The following is a 21,514-nucleotide window of genomic DNA, read 5'->3' as shown; positions in this document are numbered from 1 at the left end:
TTGCTCTTGAAGATCATCTTCTTAAGAGCTTCAAATCCATGCCCTTTCCAATCTCCAGGTCTTTCGTTTTTCTTTCTTTTTTGTTTGTTAAGAATCTTATCTTGCAAATTCCGTTACTTATTTAACAAATGTTGTAAAGAATTAATGGTATTAAATTTTTATAATCATTTTTCGAATTAAGTTCTCGTTAATCGATAATGCTGTAGTAAGTGAATAATTAGTTTTTTCAAATATAACTTCTAAAAAATTCGTTTTATTGATTTTCTTATACTATTTATCTGTATATTAATAATGATTTTCGTTGCTTAATAATGTATTAGTTGATTATGCCTTTAATATATCATATCAAACGCGTTTTCATCGAGTACTTGATAATTTACCCTTTTCTTTCTATGTAGCTGACTTCTTTTGCTCTTTCATGAATTGGTTCCTTTGAGCAGCCTTTCAGAGTTTTTTTAATATATTTTTTGGGTTGGGGGGGGGGGAAGGGTTTTACCTTTTATAGGTACATTTGGGGAAATGTACTGTCAACTTATGTCAGGAATATTTTACTTAGCATTCATACGTCACACAGTTTTTGTACTGTTAAATTTTAGATTTTAATGAAAGTTAAGTTGATTCGATGATAATCATAAGCCAGGCAAGTTGTTAGCTACACTTTAAGCATAATTATACAGTGTGACGCGGCACATCATCACGGTAGAGGGAACTTGGAAGAATTTCCAATGATCAAACTTAGTGCCTCTGTTCTTGTTGTTGCAGTTCATTGTTAGCTTTGTGAAAGGTTGCGTATATTTTGATTAATGAATAAATAAAGATGCTAAGACGATCTTAAGTGCACATTCAATTTTTAGTTAATTTTCTTTTGTTTATATTTCTTAGTTGTAGACGTTCTTTCGATGTTTGACGATTTTAATAAACTCAAGAGCTGGACCTTGATTTACCTTTCAGAAGCCTGGTAGAAGTGCTATTATTGATTCCTGCATTCGAGCAGATAATGGAGGGAGAGCATTCACAGAAACGTATGTGAAATGTGTGTTTTTTTTCTAGGACTGTGGTAAATTTTGGTTTATGTTTTCTGATGGTTCATGCCAATGGAGATTTCTAAGGACAGTTCTTTGTTTGACCTGTAGGTATTTTCATTTCACCCTTTATAATAGTTCTAATCCCAATGATCAACTTAAGGTGAGGCACATGTTTCACAAAATGATTTAGTTGATATGTATGATACTTTCACCTTCATGTATGAGATGTGGAATCAATTTTACAGCTAGGAGCTAGTAGTCCTGAAGAAGCAGCAAGATGGATTCAATCCTTCCAGGAAGCAGCTTCAAAGGTCTGAAACAATCTGCTTCCTCTTGTTAATGCACGTCATAAATTTTTGGCATGATATGAGATTTTATTCTATTAATGCAGGGCGGTACATACCCTGGAACAGATGTGCTTGTTTAACGAGCAGATGGCAGTCCTTCAGGTATAGCAATGAGCAGCCATCCAGCATTACTCTTTAATATATTAAATTTCTGGCTTTTTGCTATCTGCTCACCCATGCTTGGTCATGATTTTAGGTCTGCGCTAATTGCTTGAGTAACTTAAGTTGGATTGTTAAGAATATTTACTAGTGATGAGTGTGCGAGGGCTTAATGCTTGTTTTGTTAACTGGTATTCTCTCATATTATACCCTATTATTAAATCAGTTTCTTAGAATGACTCTTTGTATGCAGTTCGAGTTGTTCCGGTAATGCAAATCATAACAATTCTATTGACTGGACAATTTGTTCGTCCACAAAGATGGACAGAGTGACATCTGATGTTGTAGCACCGTCGCCTTGGACAATCTTTGGCTGTCAGAATGGTAAATTAAAAACAAATATTTGAGAATTTTGAGATAGCTGTAACTGCTTGACTAAAACAATGATGCGATGCGGGTCTTAGATTGTTTAAAGAAGCTAAAGATAGGGATTCTCATGGAAAGGTTGGTAGCTTTTGATTCACCAGTTGATGATTTTCATGCAATTGCATTTTGAGATTTCTCCCCTCTCATTGGCAGTGGGATGACCATCCTGCAATCATGGCTGTGGGTGCTGTAGATGGAACTTCAGAAGCCATTTTCCAGATACTTATGTCTCTTGGACCCTCAAGATCAGAGTAAGCTGCCCAGTATTCTGTATTTTCCTTAAATTAAGCTCTTTTATTCTTTTGCAAGAACCATGGCTTGATTTCAGTTGTAGACCTAACATTGCAATTCATTAGAACAGACCTCATCGTGATTGCCATTTCACATTGGATAATTTTTCATGCGCGGTTGGAGCTTTTTCTCACTTTGTAATGGAGAATAAATGCCAACTTAAGTTTTGATGCATGACAGAAATAGGAACAATGTAATATTTGCTTTTGTTAATACGAACTCCAGTTTGTCTAGAAACTCTTATAAACTTGTTTAATAGCTCGAAAAAGCTATACCAAGAAATCCGCTCTTTGAAAATGATACCATGTATAGATTTGATATATTTACTTGGTGCATTTTAATGCATCTATTTTACCTATTATTTCTCCTTTTGATGCTCTCCAGTGTGTTTTAAAGATTTGTAAAGTTAGAATTCTATTCACCTTGCAATGTATTTGACTTTTTCTGAAATGTTTTCCCTTTCCAAAATCAATGGAAATTTACAAATTGCCTTGCAGATGGGACTTCTGTTTCTACAAGGAGAGTGTGGTCGAACATCTTGATGGTCATACTGACATTGTTCACAAGCAGCTGTATAGTGATTGGTTACCTTTGTTAGCTCCAAACTCCTGATTTTTTTCACTATGTTTTGCAAGTTAGATGTTTCTGGTTATATATATTCACTAACTAATCATAATTTCAGGGGAATGAAAAGGAGAGATCTCTTGCTGCGACGATATTGGAGAAGGGAAGATGACGGAACATATGGTAGTAACTAGTAATTGCTTTGAGGATATTCTTAGAAGTTATATTCAGAAGTCACGACTTATCTAGTTAAAATTGCAAACTGATTTCCTTGATTTGATTTTATCACAGTTATTCTGTACCACTCGGTGTTTCACAAGAAGTTCCCCCCACAGAAAAGCTATGTCCGTGCCTGTCTTAAAAGTAATGTATGCTTGAAATATATAACTAAAAGAGAACTTCCTGCATCTTTTGGAGTTCTCTATGTCCTCCTATTATACATAAATAAATACATTATAGGTGCCATGAACTGTTTTAGCCTTGCAGGTTGAAATTTAGCAAACTCCTAGCCTTGTTTCCTATGCATCTCACGCGCATGAAAGAAATGCATTTATTCAGGGATTTTTTTGTGTATTTTTATGTTGAAGCATTGTTTGGCTTCAGTTTGAATACTGCTAATAAGTGCCTATTCCATCTCTTCCTTTTGATGTTTTGTCCCTTGTATACCACACAGAAATTTATAGGCTGTGGCATATGATGTGCTTTTGAATATCTATTAAAGGAAAGAGGAAAATGTTTATTAAAAACAGAAAAATCTAAAGTTGATCATTGAGGGTACGTTTTGAACTTACTTGCAGGTGGTGGATATGTCATATCTCCTCTGAATGAAGGAAATCACTCGGTTGTAAAACACATGCTTGCAATTGATTGGAAATTCTGAAAATCTTAACTTCAAGCTTCTGCAGCCCGATCTATTACCATTCATATGCTTGAGAGAGTTGCTGGTAATCACATATTCTGTCATAATTTTGCATGATATATATATATATTGTGTGTGTTGAGTATTTTATGACTTTTTGTGATCATTTGAAGCATTAATTTGCTAGGAATTTATGTCATGTACTTGCAGCATTAAGAGAGTTATTCAAAGCAAAACAAGGAAAATATCCTTGCACTGATAATTCATCTGGAGAGTGGGTACGGAATGCTAGGTTGCAACAGAGTGAAGAGGAGAGTGTAGTTGATATGTGCTCACAGATACAGGCTGGGAAATCAAAGGAAAATATGACCGAAGGAATAGAAAGGGCATCTTCAGAGCACTCGAGTCTGGTAGGTTTTAGTGATGCTGCCGATGAATTCTTCGATGTTCCAGAGCCAACAGATTATGATCAGTCAATAGATAGGTGGGATTCCGACTTTGGTCCTGAAGTATATGCTCAGGTAGAGTCAAAGTAGTTACCATTGATTCCTACATAAAAATGAATTTGCAGTTATTGGTGCTTCATATCTCATAGAGGATATGACCAACTATCGAGTTTTTTCATTTTTCTTATTCCTTTTCTTGTGGCCATATTACTAGAGTTTTTCTCCGCTAAAGGTTTTGTTTGTGTATGTTTTGCTTCAATTCTCACATGACTAATATGTGCCTGAGATATGCAGGATACGCGCCAACCGAAGTTATCAACTGCTGCTGTTTTTGTGAAAAAATTACATGATCTGGCAGGTGGTTACTGTTTAGATGACCATTATGTACTCCTATATTTTAGAAAGATAAAGTGCTGATGGCTTCCACTTCGTCGTATGTTGCAGTCCAGAAGAGGGGTTACATGGACTTGCAAGACATGACAAGAGTAGATGGCATATGTTGCTCCTATGGTAACACTCTTCCCAAGGATCCAACTTGTACATTACCTTGCAGTTGGACAGAAGCAGAACCCTCCACATTTTTAATTGTGGGGAGAATTACCTAGAAGATCGTCAGAAGGTATGTAGAAAAATGTTCCAATGACACAGTGCTGAAGTGTACTACAAAAGTTCAGCTGCTGTGTTCTATGATGGTTTATTGTATGCCATCTTGCATGAATTGACATTTTATCTTTGATGATCTCTAAATGATAAACATAACTTCCATGTTTTCCTAGCATTTTTATGACAAGATTAATCGCAGATATCATATGTTGATCAATTTCTAGGCGTCCTGGATATCTCTATTGAATCCACTCTGGCTTTCCTTTTGCGTTGCTCAAATTTTAGATTTCCTTAAATTGAAACTCCAAGTTAAAATTATATCCTTGCTCTCTTTTCTTTCAGTTTAAAGCAAAGGGAACGTCAATGCAAATGGTCGCTGCAGATTGGCTAAGATCTGACAAACGAGAAGATGATTTAGGAGGGCATCGTTCAGGTTTCCCTTATTTATGTCATTACATTTTTTTGTTAATTGCATTTACTATATGTTGCTGGTAAATTGGAAAAAAATTACGGAAGTGTTTATCTGCAGAAATATGCTGCTCAGGGAGGGCCAGAGTTTTTCTTCATTGTAAACATACAGGTACTTTGCTTTACTAGTCTTTTGCTTACATTTAATTCTGTCAAGCTGTAATTTTTATCTACATTCTTTTTGGTTCTGAAGCATTTAAAGTACCTTAACTATTTACTGCGATACAGGTGCCAGGTTCAACTACATATACCCTAGCACTATACTATAAGATGAATACTCCAGTGGAAGATTCACCCTTGCTGTATAACTTCATCAACGGTGATGACACATATAGAAATTCAAGGTTTAAGCTCATTCCATACATATCAAAGGTTGGTACATGCAAGCATTATGCAGTTGAGATTGAGAATCTTTGGTTATATATTAATTGAAGCAGACTAAGCAGACTCGTAAAGCAAGGTCCTGACGTAGAGTTTGTTTTTTTAAGGGGTCGTGGATTGTCAAGCAGAGTGTTGGAAAAAAAGCTTGTCTCATTGGCCGAGCTTTGGAAATTAATTATATTTCCGTGGGAAGAACTACTTGGAGGTAAAAGATTTATGAACTGCGTTTATATGTATGTTTCGGCGGAGCCAAGCACAGTTAATCTGGATAATGAATTCGAAAAATCTTATAAAATTGCTTTATTCTCACTTTCAGTTCTCTTAGCAAGCCTCTCCGCATCTGCAAATAGGAGAGTACAAAAGCAAGAGAATTTTTTATGTATGACATTTGAAATAACTGAAATTTTGGAATCCATCACTTCAGCTTGGGATCGAAATTGGGTCATCGACGGTGGCAAGAGGCTTGGTCAGTCTCATGCTTGGTTACCTCCACAATCTGGTTATTGAAATGGCATTTTTTATACAGGTAAATTTCAAAAACAGGGTTTGACGCCCCGAAGAAGAAAAAAAGCGTAATTTAAATTGATAAAACGTTCTTAAGATTTATATATATACACAGGCAAATACGGAAGAAGAACTACCGGAATATCTTCTTGGGACGTGTCGATCGAACCATTTGGACGCAACAAAATCTGTTAGTGTAGAAGCTTGAATTGTGATTTTTCTCAACCTGATGTTTAATTACTAAGGTAGGTTGATTAAGAAGCCTGTGTGATGCTTAATGAAGAACAGTAAAATGATCATATTATTATTGTGTTATGGCATGGCTGCTGCTGCTTCTTCACAGAGTTACTTGCATTCTCTATTTATTTACTTTTTAATTATTTAATCAACTGGCCATTTTCCAACTATGTGGTATGTAGATTCCATTGTATCATTGAAATGGAAAACAAGTTGTATAGAAATATGCTACCCTATGTTAGTGTGTATTGAAAAATCGAGTTTAATTCTTCTCCGGATAGGAATTGTTTATAAAAAAAATCAGTTTATTTTTTTTATTGATTTGTTGCCTTATTTTCTTTTCTAAAATTTAGGAAATATTGTCCAAAATAAAACTCGACTGGATTTGGGTCAGTTTGACGGGTCGCCCATCCAAAAGTATAGAGTAGCACCGACGCACATAATTTTTCTGCGTCTATGATCTGTCCCTACCATAAACAGAGTACAGAGAATAAGAGTTAGAACACATAATATGGAAATAAAATATAATTTAATAAACAGACAAAATATTAATATATTTAATTGATTTTACATTTATACTTACACCATTAATACGAAAATACATTGCAGATCTAATAATCCATAATGTAATATAATATTATTTGAAACGATAATACAATACAATATGAGGGAAAAGTCCAAGTCCCAACTCTGTGTGGACCATACAGCATGTGGGCAGAAGGTAGAACTAAATAATTGGGAATGCAACCCCCAAAAATTGCAATGCCAAATTAAATCAATCCTCCAGGTGATCTCGCGTATTTTAAACTCAATTAGATCTACTTGTCACCCCCAAATCAATTTTATTTTTAAAAAATAAATATATAATAGGTTATTAAATTATATTAAATTAATTTATAAAATTTAAATATCATAAAGTAATTATTACATTTTTTTAAATAATTATTAAATTTATCAAAACTATTATTATTTATAATTTTATAAAATGCTTTGTAATGAATTTAAAAATAATTATTATTCTACAATATTTAAAAATTAGTGGTCATAAAAATTATTTTAACATAATTAAATAAATTCTAATGCATTTTACTCTTATTTAAATTGATTTAAACTCCATTATTCCCCCTCCCCGCTTCAAATTTACAATTCAAAATATCGTTTACAACCCTCCCTTGTCCCTACCGTTGGTTTTTGTTTTTGGAAAGTGTTTGGTATTTATTCAATAACAAGAGGGAAAATGGATTTTTCTCCCCCAGAGAATTAAACATCTGATGAGATTGAGAGATGAAAACCGGAGGCGCACAGCCATCTTCCCATGTGCGGCTTCTCACATGAACTTTTACTCTTTCACTAAATCCCTAAAAGTACATCCTATTCAAAGGAATCCTATCCATCCCTTCTTATTTCTCTCTCATTTTCCCTCTGATCCAAACACAAAAACAGTGACCTCTCTTTCAATCTTCTCGTTCAAACCAGGTCCGTCCGTCCCCCCTCTCTCTCTCTCTCTCTCTCTCTCTCTCCTTGCCTTTCTTCTGCTCTTTTTTGGTTTTTTTTTTAAATGTTTGAATTTGTTTGCGTTTCTCTCTTTCTCTTCTGCATTTCGTTTTTTAAAAGGAATTATTAGAACTCTTTTATATTATTTGAGTCGTTATTGTTTTTTAATGAAATTTGAGCTGTTATTACTTGTGTTTCTTTTCTTTTTTGTTAATTGTCATGCTAAAATGAAGACTTAACTGATTCTCCAAACCTAGAAAATAACTTCACCTAAACATGGAACTTTAATAATAATATTAATTATTTTATTATTGCCTGAATTACTTTAATGTCCTTAACCGCTTCGATTTTGTTAAAAACTTTGCACGATAAAAATGTTGCCGCTGAATATATTGCTCCTTTGTGCATAAAATATTGGTAAAAAGCCGTGACTGTAGGTAGATAAGCTAATTTCCACCAAATAATTTTTCCTGACAGTAATCAGCTTTTTCCCTTCTATTTTGAACAGAAAATTAGAGAAAAAGCGGGAAAAAAAATTCTGAAAATGAATAATTCTTGGTCTGCCAAAGGCTTTAATGCGGTTGGGGTCAATGATGGTTTCTTTGATGACATAATAGAGTATTTGGATTTACCATTTGAAGAAGTTGAAGGAGATGACTGTAATGGTAGTACAGAAGATGTAAAAGAAACTCATTTGCCTGCGGAAGAAAACAATGAAGGTGATGAAGAGTGGGATTGTAACTTCGACAACTTAGAGCCTCCACCCACCAATGTTTTGGCCGGCTTGTCTTCTGGATTTTATGATGATTTTTTCAGTGACAGTTTGGAGAAAAGCCTTACAATTTCAGTGAGTTCCACATGTTTTCCATAATTCCATTCCATACTTTTTCATGTGTGCGGTTTTAAGTTTTGCATTGGCCGGAATGCAAATAATAGCGCACTGTTTTTTTTTCTTTTTTGACACATCCGGTGTACTTGCTCATTATGTGTCTCTGTCTATGAATTAATATTGAATTAATGTCCATTCTAGTGGTGGTTGGAGCTTGTTTACTAGGAGACACAAAATATCATTCATGGAATGGAGTAATTGTGTCTTGTTAGTTTTTCTAGAGTACATACAATCTACATTGTGCATGTTGCCATACCAACGACTTGGTTGATTACATGTGCACTTTGTACCTCCTGAAGCAACCACTATAAATATGGTGATATTTCATTCATACTTCATTTAAAAGCAATGTCGTGTGGAAGCAACTTTGTTTTTAAGACATGCTGAGAGTAGTTGCATATTATGTGAAGTATGCTCTTCCGGAGTTATTTAGCGTGGCAATTGGAAATGGCTCAAGTGATTAAAACAATAATTAGATGTTGTACTTTGCAAAAGTTTTGTGCTGCATATGCAATAAGAACATGTCGCCATATCATGTGCAGTGGTGCATCACATGCTATTACACTGTAATACAGCTGTATGGTCTAAGCAAGCAGGCAGGCCCAATCAGTGTCTGTTTTGCCTTGGCAATAAATGGATGGGACCACCTGATAATGCTGTTTGTTGTGATATGATTGATGTTCAATACCAAAGTGGCACTTTTTTCTGATAAATTTTGTTAAGCGATTTATGCAATTGTTGCAACTGATAATTATTCTGAAATGGATCGCGGCCTTTTTGTTTTCACTTTCTATTGAATCCTCGTATAACTGCAATAAAGATGAATAACTAATATTTGATAGTCTGTTTCTTTCTTTTCCATCTTTTTTTTTAATTGTATAGGCGATGGGCTAAATGTTCCTTAACCTCATATCTGACTCTTCCTCTTTGTAGTGTGATGGATCTTCTGAGCTAAACCAACAGTCGAGCAATACCAAAGCAGCCTCCAGCACCAGAAGAAGCATTACCTTGCACAGCGAGTCTACTGATGTGAAAGGTTCAACCTGGTTCCAGACTTCCAGTACAGTATCCGAGATTGAAAGCAGCAGCTCTTGCTCAGGTGCAAATCCTGCACCTATTAACCCCTGAACTAAGTTTCCTGGTAAAGCGAGGTCGAAGCAAAAACAAGCGCAGACGAGCATCTACCTTTAACCTTCAGTTGACATTGCCTTCCATATCATCCGCATCCTTTGCCTCCAGGGGGTCTGATTATCTGGTTGGTTTTGAATCAGAATCAGAAAGCCATCTTGCAGAAAAACGAGCCAAAAAGAGACAGAAGAAGAAAAAGAACCTGACATTGCTTTCAAGTTCCAGTGAGATCAAGAAATCCTGCCCCCAACAGCCTACTGTTGTTATGAAATGTATGCACTGTGAAATTACAGAAACACCACAATGGAGAGAAGGGCCAATGGGACCAAAGACCCTTTGCAATGCATGTGGGGTTCGCTACAGGTCAGGACGCCTCTTTCCGGAATATCGCCCGGCTGCAAGTCCTACATTCATTCCGTCATTGCATTCCAACTGTCATAAGAAGGTGGTAGAGATGAGAAAAAAAATCCAAGCTGCCGTTGTCAAACCCCCCCCAAAATGTCGTTCTGGTTGCAGTAGAAAACTTCTCAGATTGAGCATTTCCATTATTGAGCAGTAAAAAAGTATTATTATTTTTTGCATTTATATTTAGATGACGACACTAAATTAAATTTATATCTCTAAATAATTTTAAAAAATTAATTTTTATATTTTTTAATTCTTTAAAATTATAATTTAGAAATATCAAAATAAATTTTAATTAGAGTTGAGGGTCAAAATAAAATATTATTTATTAATCTGAAAATAAATTATTAAAATTGCCACTTTCGTATCATTTGATCACTAATATTAAAAAAATATTATTTTTTAATTTAATCTCTGAACTTTAAAAAATTAATTTAACCTTAAATTTTAAGTAAAATATCAAATTAACTCTTAAATTTTAAGTAAAATATTAATTACCACAGCCTATCATTATCGTTTATCATCAGTCATCATTACTAACGATAGTTGAATTCTAAATTTCTAATTCATTATCTTTTGTCTCCTAAATGCAAATCGATATATATTTCATTGAAATTGTCTTAAACTTCACAGTTTTTTTTATTAAGTAAAGATATTATATTTTAAGGAAACTATCAGGATTTGAACTCCCACGAGATAGAATAATATGAACATCATTAATCACTCTATCAATTAATGAATCTAGAAAAAAAACTCCACAAATCTAACCTATAATACTTTTTAAATTAAACCATGGACTTTCTGCTGAGTATATGGCACATTGTTGGCACGGTCACCGTGAACTAGAACATGTCTCTCTTCGCTACCCTCAAAAATTTTTCAGTTCATGCATTTGCAGTTTTCAGAGCAGAGGATACTGTCCAACATTTTATAAATAACTGCTTTTAGGCTTTAGCTACCCATATACAGTGCTTAGAGTTCAGAGCAAAATCCTTGAAACAAAGGAAGGCAATTGGTTTATTATAATTAGGAATCAACCTAAGATTTTATCTTATAGAATGAATTTAAAAAATTTAGGGATACGAATTTATAAAATTCTAAAAGATACAAAATTAAATTATTGATAAAAAAATATTAAAAAAAGAAACTTAAACTATATGGAGATTTAAAATTTGAAGTAGTTGATGGATGATGTTATATGCAATGCTGTATACTCATTGCAGGATGCGTGTAACTGCCTTGCTTCACTATAGTCGGGCTTAATTCCTCTTCTAAAACTTACCAATAACTGCAAAACGGAAATGTGGTGAAGTTTTTTGGTGAAGTTGAGCATATACACAAACGGCTAAGAAGCAATCTGGTGATGATGTTGAAGGACTCAAGAAGATTCTCATCGGCTATTCTCCATTAACTATACTTTTCCGCTGCAGATAGTAATAGTAATCAAAGATGTATCTGCTGGGCCTGGGTTGCAGTGAGGAGGAGGAAGGGATTCAAGGAAAAGTTGAGGAGAAAAAGCCTCATCATCCCGATGAAGATAATTCTCAAATTGCATTATATATATGATGGAGTTGATCAATTTAATCCATTGGATGTTGAGTATTTGGTGATTGCATGCTTGAATTCACCAGGATATTTTGAACTTTAAGCCAGAACAAGTCCTCGTGTCCCGCAATCGTACTAATTTGGTTATGAACAAGGTTACCCAAAAAAGAGTTTTTAGACTGTATTTCTAGAATTTTAGATTTTTTTCCAATAAAAAGTATTATATAAAATAATTAAATTAAAAATCTTGAAATTTAACAATTATCGGAGACGTTGACAGTGATTAAAGTGATGAGAAATTTTGCTCCGATATAAGGATTAAATTATTATCTTATCCAAATTTTAAGAATCAAATTGATTTTATCTAAATTTTAAAGATTAAATCAATATTTTATTTAAAAATTAAAAATTAAATTAAAAATGAACCATTTTATTAATAAATTATGTCATCACATTAACGATATTTAATATATCAATGACTAAAATGTTATAAATCAATAATGTAAAAATCATAATATTATATATTTTTTAATCATTAATAAAAGTATACAAAAATAAAATAAAAAATTTATTTTAGTAGTTTATCTTTAATTTAATATATGAAGTCATTCTATTAATAATAATAATAATTGAAAAATTAATATTCAATATTTATTTTATAACTTAAAAGTTCAATAATAAAAAATTTAAAAAGTTGACCTTATAGCACAAAGCAACAAAAACAAATAAAAAAGAGAAGCTGAAGCGTAAAGCCTCTCCCATTATCTTTTTTACACACTCTTTTAGTTCTTATTATTTCCTTTGTTGTCGCCTACTTTCTTCTCTTACTTTTAAAAACAAAAAACAAAACAAAACAAAACAAAACTGAAGAGATCACAAAAAACAATCACTTTCTTAATCCCAGATTTATCGCCTAATTCTTAGGGATTAATTGCCAAAATTTTCAGGTAAATTTATCCAAGATATTCTCATCAAAATTACGTTATTTTCACTTGCTGAATCTCTGCTTTTATTAGGAAACTCTAAAACTTTTTATCATTTATTTTTCATCGATCCGTTGTTAGCAAATAATAGTTTAATTGAAACTTGTTCTTGTTAGTGGATTAAATTCTCCTTTTTTGATAAGTTAAATGAACCGATTTTTCAATTATTGACAATTTTGTGATAACTAATTCTACTATTAAATTGCGATAGTTTAGCTTTTGTACTTATTTCAAAAATAATTAATTCTGTTGAGTTCCGTTTGATTATAGTGAACACTGGAAGAAAAGAAAAAGAATATCGGTTATTTGATAAGTACTGGGAGCTCTGTGCATGAATTGAAGGAGATTTAGTGGTAGAGATGAATGTTAGCCATACCTCGGTCCATCCAGTGGAAGATCTACCAACCACGGACGGAGGAGTAGGCAGCGACGGCCCCAACAACAACGAGGTGGAGCACATTCAGGGAATGCCTGGAACGGCAGGAGGGCTAGCGTTGCGGATTTGTCAGTTTGTTTCTGCAGTTTTGGGAATTTTTATTATGGCTACCATAAGTGATTTTCCATCCGTTACCGCCTTTTGGTAATTCTTTCAATTAGTGTGATTTTTTTTCTGCTTAGTATTAGTTTGGATTCGCTAGTCATGACGAGGACCAGATATCGATTTTTGTGGTATGAATTATTGATTTGCAAACTCTAATACTTGTTTGGAAATAATTATGTAATATTAGTGTTAAAACCTTATTTGTGTTATCAGTTTTAAGAGTTTAAAATTTAAGAAGTGAATATAGGAATCTGCTTTAATTGGTCGTTTCATGCGTAACATCATCCGTTTTTCTTTTGTTGCATCTGCAGTAATTTGTCAATTTGCAACCAGTTCATACCTGTTTAAGACGATTGATATCTTGGTTATTTGTTAATTTGCATTATAATTAGTTAGTATATCTAATGAAGGGAAGATTATTTTACTGGAATAGCGCTAAAAGTCTAGTTTGAAAATTGCATAGAAGTTGTATAATTTAGTGCCTGTTATGTAGGTAAACTTTTTGGATAAGAGAAAGAAACCTAGTTTTCATTTGTTTCAGATATGAAAATTAGCATCTTTCCCTTCACTTGGGCTTTTTGCTTTTGGTTGGTTTCAGCCGAATCCACTGGCTGCTAATACTTGTTAGTTCGCTAATTTTACATGTCGTTTCACATGCTAAGTGGTGTATTAGATTAAACAATCTATGAAATGTCTAACAAATAGAGCATGAGTTCTTAGAAAATGGCAAGTGGCAATAGTAAGATGTCTTATGTCACACTCTATAGGTGCTCTATTGTCTGCATTTTGATAATAGCTAGGGTTGTGTAAGAAATAGGTTCTCATGCTCATAACTCTTCAAGGAGGAGAACCTAATTTGGTTTAGACCTCTTTTTTGCTTTGAAATGAGATTGTAAGATCTGGACTCTCACAGTTTGATTTTTCTTACTATATTCTTTACAAGAATGTTTATTCTGTAGCTACTATATGCATTACTGCTTGAACTTTTTCTGTCTTTTGGAATTCAGATATGATTCACAAATGAAGCAACTAGTATGCATCCGATGTTAATATGTTATATTGACAAGCAACTTTTTGTTATTTGATACATCAGCTACCTTGTTGCTGCCACCAGCTTGCAGAGTTTGTGGAGCTTATCGCAGGCTATAATTGATGTTTATGCCCTTCTAGTGATGCGCTCTTTGCAAAACTACCGTGTTGTTAGTTTGTTTGTTATTGGTGATGGGGTAAGATGGTTTAATTTTTTCTGTTACAAATTAACCTAATATCTATTTGTCTGCATGTCTGGCTTTCTTAGAAACTACCCTATATCCACCTTCATCCCTGCTAGATTCGGTGCATATGCTGTGGCCTTAACAACTTGCTATTACTATGCGTTCAGAAGCACTTGGTTTAGTTAAGAGCTTGGTTTTTTTTCCCCACTGCTTGTTTTGTATCTCCCCAGTCTTACAGTTTGCTTGTTACAAGCTTCTGACATTTCAGAATCTTTTCCGTCTGCGCTTTGTTATGCAGTTTTTGTTGTCTTGATCATATGTTCTCTCCTTGCAGATCACATCCACTCTGACATTTGCTGCAGCATGTGCCTCTGCGGGCATCACCGTTCTTATAGACAACAGACCTTAATAGCTGTGCTCATAACCATTGCATACAGTTTAAGACTGCTACTGCCATGGCCTTCATTAGTTGGCTTACTGCATTACCATCATTTCGTCTGAACTTTTGGTCACCGGCATCCAGATAAACAGGTAGCAGAAAAATGAAATAGAAAGGAGTAATCAGATCAGAAGCATTTTTTAAATGTCAATAATATCTCCTCGTAGCCTTCTTGAATGCTTTGAAATTGAAATTTTGGTTGTGATTTTATAGTTGTATAGTTTGTATCATAAATCGGTCCGTGAGACAAACATCTGGACGAGGACATTATGGGTATCGGTTGCGTCAATATATGCATCTTTTGGAGATTGATCGATCTGACCGCATTAATGTAAACATTTATATTTTTTGATAGTAGATGGCGTGTGTGGTTCAAATTAATTACCATTGAGCTTCTCCTTGTTCATTAGTTGAAATGCAAATCATAATACAAATATACAAACATATCAAAATTTCATACACTACGAATTTTCGTTATTTCCTTACAACACATGCATACTATATATATCAGCATCAACGCTGTCGTCAACCAGTAGTAATTAATATAATTTGATGAAACAATCACTCATGATACATATAAGAACCATCAACGCCAGAATATATTGGTGGGTTAAGCCAAATATTGGTGCATTAAAAAAATTAATTAAATTAATAAGATGCAAGCCTGAACTGGATGCCTTTCATATTACAAAACTTTTTTCCCTGTTCATTTCGTTATGACTTCTCTTTCTGAGCTGTTATCGTTTCCATTTTCCACGGCCAGCTACTTGTAAAGTTTGATTTTTCAGACAAATATATTACAGCTGTTTTCTCACACAAAAGACCAGTTAACAAACGAGAAGGCGAGGCAATGGACAGTGGTCTCATCAGCTTCATGGACTTTCCAGGCAAAAGCTTGGTCATATGAAGCATGACGTCCCATTGTTGACACGCAGATTCCGGCAGGCAAGCAAGCAAATCCCTGTTATTAAAGTTGACATCTTTAATTATGTATTTACTAGACAAATTACAGCAGCCCTTTAATTATGTATGTACTAGACAAGCTTTATGGACTCACCTGCTGCATTAACTTGGAAAAATCGGAGCACAATGCCTTACGTCCAGATTCATCAAACAATTTATCCAATGTGATGTCTTGTAGAGCCACTAGAGTTGTCTCCAGCATGTCAAGCCCAGCTTGATTTGCAAATATGAAAACCGGTTGTGACTGCAAAACCGACGCAGATTAAGATTGCATCTGCAGGACCTGATATTCAAGGTTCGAAGATAAGCTTCTATAATTCTAGATATTTTAATCGAGTTGTGGTCATACCTTCAACGAACAACACAGTATTGCATCTTGATGCTGCCAGAGATTCTTCAATGTAGAGTCATCGCCAAATGCTTCAGAACTCAACAACTCCGTTCCTAAATAGTAACTGGGTAAAAAAACAAAAATAACACCTCAGCCATTCGGTTATCCAAAAAGCACATGCAGTTTCTAGTGTGGCATGTTAGCAAAAACTACAATGTATACAAACAATAAAGCAACTCACTTGTGGCTCCGGCAAATCCAGTGAGCCAGTGTAAGAGCTTCCGGAGAGCCTAGAGATAACTTTGATCCAACAGCTGGGTTCAATCCAGATGGAGATATGGCCAAGGCAACCCTCTGGACAGAAGAAATAACACTACGGACATACTGACGTGCCATGGTTGCAACATTATCCTGAAGGTTGCTTTCAAAGGGAAACTGGAAGGCAATTGTCAACAATGATCGTGTGTTCAGACAGGATGAAGCGTTTCCTGCAGCATGATTTGTTGTTGGCCCTACTTCGAGACTAGAAGTCAGATCCAAAGTCCGATTGTAGTCAATGAATCCTGCGTATCAGACTGAATAGTAACACCATCAGACCAACAAAAAGCTGAACAACAATGTTCATGATGGAAAGACTGGGAAAAGTTCAGTTGAAAGGCAGTGGAACTTAACTGGTTTTGAATCCAATGGGATAACACGGAATCCAGAAGGTAGCAGGGGAGCATCATCTGGAAACATCTCATCAATTGGGGCAAAGACAAGCTCCGAACAGGCTCCCACAGCATTCTCATCAACTCCACTACACATCTGCAAAATATGGTAATATGGTTAATGTAAATATATTTGCAAACATTTTGGACACATTTGGGACATCGAATAAAGCTGGAAATATGAAGGCAATTCAAATAAACAGAAATCATGATTTAACCATAAGCTGGAAGAACAGAAATCTAGCTTTACAAATCTAAATCTCCCAGATAAAGTTGATATGTTAAATGTCACAATTACAATAGCAATGACAATTAATCATTATAACTAATCAGTACGTAAATTATAGTAAACACATCAAAGATGTTAAAAGAGGGATCATGAGGCTAATTTTTTGTTCTTTTTACGGAAAATTCAGTTTCAGATGGTTTCAAGCAATAAAAACATATTGGTTCCAGTAAAATGGCAGCGAGTGTCGGGTTTTATATTTCCGATTTAACATGTAAAAGGACACAAACATTCAACAAGGCATCAACAGAAAAGCACCTGCAATAGATGAATGTCCCTTGATACAAAGGCATCTTCTTGCACAAAAGACTGGCCTTCAAGTCTTATTACTTCAAGTAGCTGATATATAAATGCAGCATTAGCAAAGCTTCTCGGAGAGAATGAGGAACAATGAGCTTTTAGTTGAAAAGAAGAGAATAGAACCGAGCTGAGTACCACCACATAGAAGATATACCTCTTCATATTCAATGGTGTGGCCGAGTGGCATGAAGGTCTGACACCCCGTAATACTTGTAGGTCTCATTCCAGGATAAGCATTTGTTCCAGCCTTCAACAATGCAGCACAATAAGCATCGACATTGAAATCAGCCCACTCTGAGCGATGCTCCCTCAGGAAACGTACAAGCATAGCAGGAGCAACATTCTGACAAAATGATAATAGTAACGATAAGGTAGACAGTCCCATTGTTTTCAAAGTGAAAGACATGGTATCGAGGAGGCTTAAACTTTAGTGTGGGAAAACAAAGTTCATCTTTCCAACTAAAACTTAATTGTCACTTGCAATAAGAAAAGAAATGCTATAGGTAATATCGAATATGGAAACTTCTTATAGAATAAGAAAACAATTTCTCAATTTTATGGGATTTCTAGAACTTACTTGAAGCAACATGGATGCCTTTGCACAAATAACACCCCCAAGGAACGAAAAAGCATTGGCAGGATTCGAAGTGCTGCTAAAGCTCTTGCTTGAATTAATTGCAATGATCACATCCTCAGTCCCATCACAATTTATTATTGACCATCCATCATCATTGAATCCATTTATTGCATCATTGAAGCCTCTACAAGTAAATGATACACATATATCTCAATGAAATACAGAGCACAACACAAATACGTTTGCCGCGCAATTCATTTGCACATTCAAACTCATAACCCAAATTGAAACAAAGATTTAAAATAGTCCTTTTAGCTACCTGCTCAATCTCTGGCTAAAAGTTCTCAGCACGGATGGTTGCCTGCCAAGACTGTAAACCACCTCACCACTTGTCTCTTGAGCAATCTGCCTGATGTAGCACAGCGCCTTTGCAGAGATCAAATAGTCAGTACCTTTAGAAATGCCTTTTGAGTCCACACAAAAGAAAATCAAAAGAAACTATGAATTTTTTGTAATTTCTGTGTTAAGAGCACGACTAAACTGAATAGGATTCATGATCAGCAGTGTTAGACCAAATTGTAGTGCACATCACTAGCAAAAAATTTATCACCTTACTAAAGAATCTACTCACCGCAATTGTCATTTTCTGAGAAATTAATTTAGATGATTCATAAAGTGGGTGCAGCACCTCCGACACACTCCATGCCTGCAATAAGGCGTTTACAGATTAAATCTGCCACGATAAAGGCATCTAAAGTTGTCGTGAAAGTACATACTCATCAGAAGTTGTACCTCGAGATTAAGGTGGTAAACAATATGGATAATTGACCCTCCACCCTCACAAGGCCTAATTAAATAGCCACTGGGAAGCACTTCAGCTCTCACAAATTGAGCTGCAGCAGCTGCACTTGGGCCAGCACCCAAACCAGAAAGAGACCTCTCACAAACCTTGGAAAATAGAGGGAAAAAATAATGAAAGGCAAAACTCCTCAAAGCAAACAATCATAGGGACAGTAGTCAAATAAGCAACGGAGATGCTCAGCAAGTACCACACAATGTTATACTTCAACCTTGACTTTCTTAATTATACTGCTTTACATTAATTAAATAAAAAACATGTGCAAGATATGCATACCACGAGACTTCCGTTCTCTAAAGTTGTAGTGTATCTTAGAGTCCAAAAGTCCCTTGCAGGAGCCAGCGTAGTCGGAGCAAACATCTAAAACAGTCCTCATTTTAGTAATTCATCATAAAAAGAGAGTAAACATTCACTTCTATATATATATATATAACCATTCTTCTTCACCTGAGTGTATACAAGTTCAATTGTTCCGCCATTGCCAGCTGGAAATATAGTAAAAACTTCAAGGTTCCGGCAGTCCCGAGACCAAGATGGAAGATCTTTAAGAATCTCCGCAATCTATTAACGAAAGTTTAATAGTATTGTTCAGATCAAATAAGTCTCATATTTTAACAAAATGTCTAGAGTCTTCAAAATGACATCGAAATCCATACCTTTATAGGTTCTAAACTTACAAGACCACAGGCTCGAGCTGCCACTCCGCTACAACTTTGGGAAATGGAAAATATCCCAACCGAATCTGGACCAGGCTGGCAACAGATTTAAACAAATAGGGTCAGAGACACTTCTGATTCTTTTAATAAAAGACAATAACGGTACTCATATAAAAAACCTCGATGACCAAATAATGGAAAATATCATTGGTACAAGGCACTGACAAACCTTCATCCCAGGCATCTGGACCCAATCGACAGCAGTTCCCGTAGCCTTGGAAAGGAACTCTGCCAAGGTCTCCTCGGCAATGGAGAGGAGTCTGCCAAGACCATAACAAAATTCACAGCATTTATTAGAAATATATAGAGAGAGAGACACACACACGCTAATAGAGATAGAGAGCTAGTTCATTGAAATTAAAACTAAACATACCCAGCAGAGTTATTGGCATCTCGCAGTGAATGCTGAGGTGTGGCAACCAAGGAATTACCGCTTGCATCAGCTGCTGATGCCTGTAAACAATCTAATAATGTCAAAACACATACAAAAGGACCACAGAAAATGCATAATATTAGTTTATACAAAACTGGCCAAAACAGTTCTATAACTCAAAGTTAGCAGGAAATGGTATAATTATAAAAGGAATGTGACAAGGATGTATTGAACAAATAAAGAATCAAGAACCCATATATGTGTGTATACATATGGACAAATAGAGGCAAACATCACATGGGGAGCATAAGACACAGTAATCGCATACAATTAGTATGCCACAAAGATCTATATAATATTAATGCCTAACACCAAAAGAAGGCATCAGACAAACTCAATTTCTATATCCACTAAAAAAAACTTAAAATACAAATTAAAGGCATGTGGATACAGTCTGTAATAGGAATTGAAGAGAAACAAAGAAAGAGCCAGAGACCAAAAGAAGATACATTTACAGTATGCAGTTGTTGCTTCATATACCCATTCTCGCAGACCAGCTGAGACACCTGGTTTTGCAACCTATCATTCTCCTCCATCAACAGCTTGTTCATTGCTGTTAATTTTCTATTCACAGTCTGCAGCTTTGAAGACTCCTTTTTTTGCTTCTCTCGGCACCTGCACACCTCAGAGACAACCCCAAAACTATAACTTTCTAACTCCCAAAAGGGGGAAACAAGGCACCCCTTTTTTTTATATAAAAAAAGGTTATAACAACGAGAATGAAAAACAAAAGGCAATATCAAGTTTGCATACCTGCGGTTCTGAAACCAAACTTTGACCTGTTTAGGTTCAATGTTGGAAAGAATGGGGCATTCCCTTATCAACTGTTGCCTGCGCAAGGAACTGGGCTTGGGGCACTCGGCATAGACTCGTTCCAAAGCTTCAACTTGCTCAGCTGTGTATCTAACATACTTGCCAGCATCAAGATGTTTGTCGATGTTACTTCCACTGCTGCTCTCCCTATGTTGGGCAACCGCCATAGCCATTTCTAGCTAAAACCAAGATCTAAAGAAACAATCTTTGTTTATGTATATGTCAAAACTTATAAGATAGAGACACTCGGTGAGAGTAAGTGATAGAAAGCTATGAGAGCTAGTTCTGGAGGATTTGGCTTCGGAACTGAGATTACTTTGTTTCTTAGTAAAGTCCGTCCTTTTTCTATGTTATAATATGAAATTGAAGAGAGAAAGAGAAAAATAAGCTAAAACAAGGAGTTTTGATTTGAGGGAGCCTCAAATGAAAAGCCAGTTGGATGGTTTTCTTAAGCCGGTGGTGGACAAAATAGTGAAATGAGTGGGAAAAAGAAAAAGCCTAAAATCTGCCCCAAAGATCTAACTTTCAAAAGGATTTTTGAAAGCACAAACCCAATGAATATTGATATACCAATACAAAAGAAAACACTGCTAAGGAGCAGGCTGGATATCACTGTTGAAAGGCTCTCTAGAGAAGAA

At 35.2% G+C, this 21,514-nt stretch overlaps 4 pseudogenes; 3 read left to right on the top strand and 1 right to left on the bottom strand.

The window, feature by feature from the left end:
* Positions 1-1,031: 1,031 nt before the first annotated feature.
* Positions 1,032-6,474, top strand: LOC120196160 (annotated as a pseudogene).
* A 1,157-nt stretch (positions 6,475-7,631) lies between these two features.
* LOC120196148 lies at positions 7,632-10,346 on the top strand (annotated as a pseudogene).
* Positions 10,347-12,560: 2,214 nt separating this feature from the next.
* On the top strand, positions 12,561-15,218 carry LOC120196179 (annotated as a pseudogene).
* A 313-nt stretch (positions 15,219-15,531) lies between these two features.
* Positions 15,532-21,212, bottom strand: LOC120196203 (annotated as a pseudogene).
* Positions 21,213-21,514: the final 302 nt, after the last annotated feature.

The sequence above is a fragment of the Hibiscus syriacus genome, unplaced genomic scaffold, assembly GCF_006381635.1.
Source record: "Hibiscus syriacus cultivar Baekdansim isolate YM2019G1 unplaced genomic scaffold, ASM638163v2 tig00117027_pilon, whole genome shotgun sequence".
In the NCBI taxonomy this organism is placed as follows: domain Eukaryota; kingdom Viridiplantae; phylum Streptophyta; class Magnoliopsida; order Malvales; family Malvaceae; genus Hibiscus; species Hibiscus syriacus.
The sequence above is the reverse complement of the archived record's forward strand: the minus strand, read 5'-3'. Positions and strand labels throughout refer to the sequence as shown.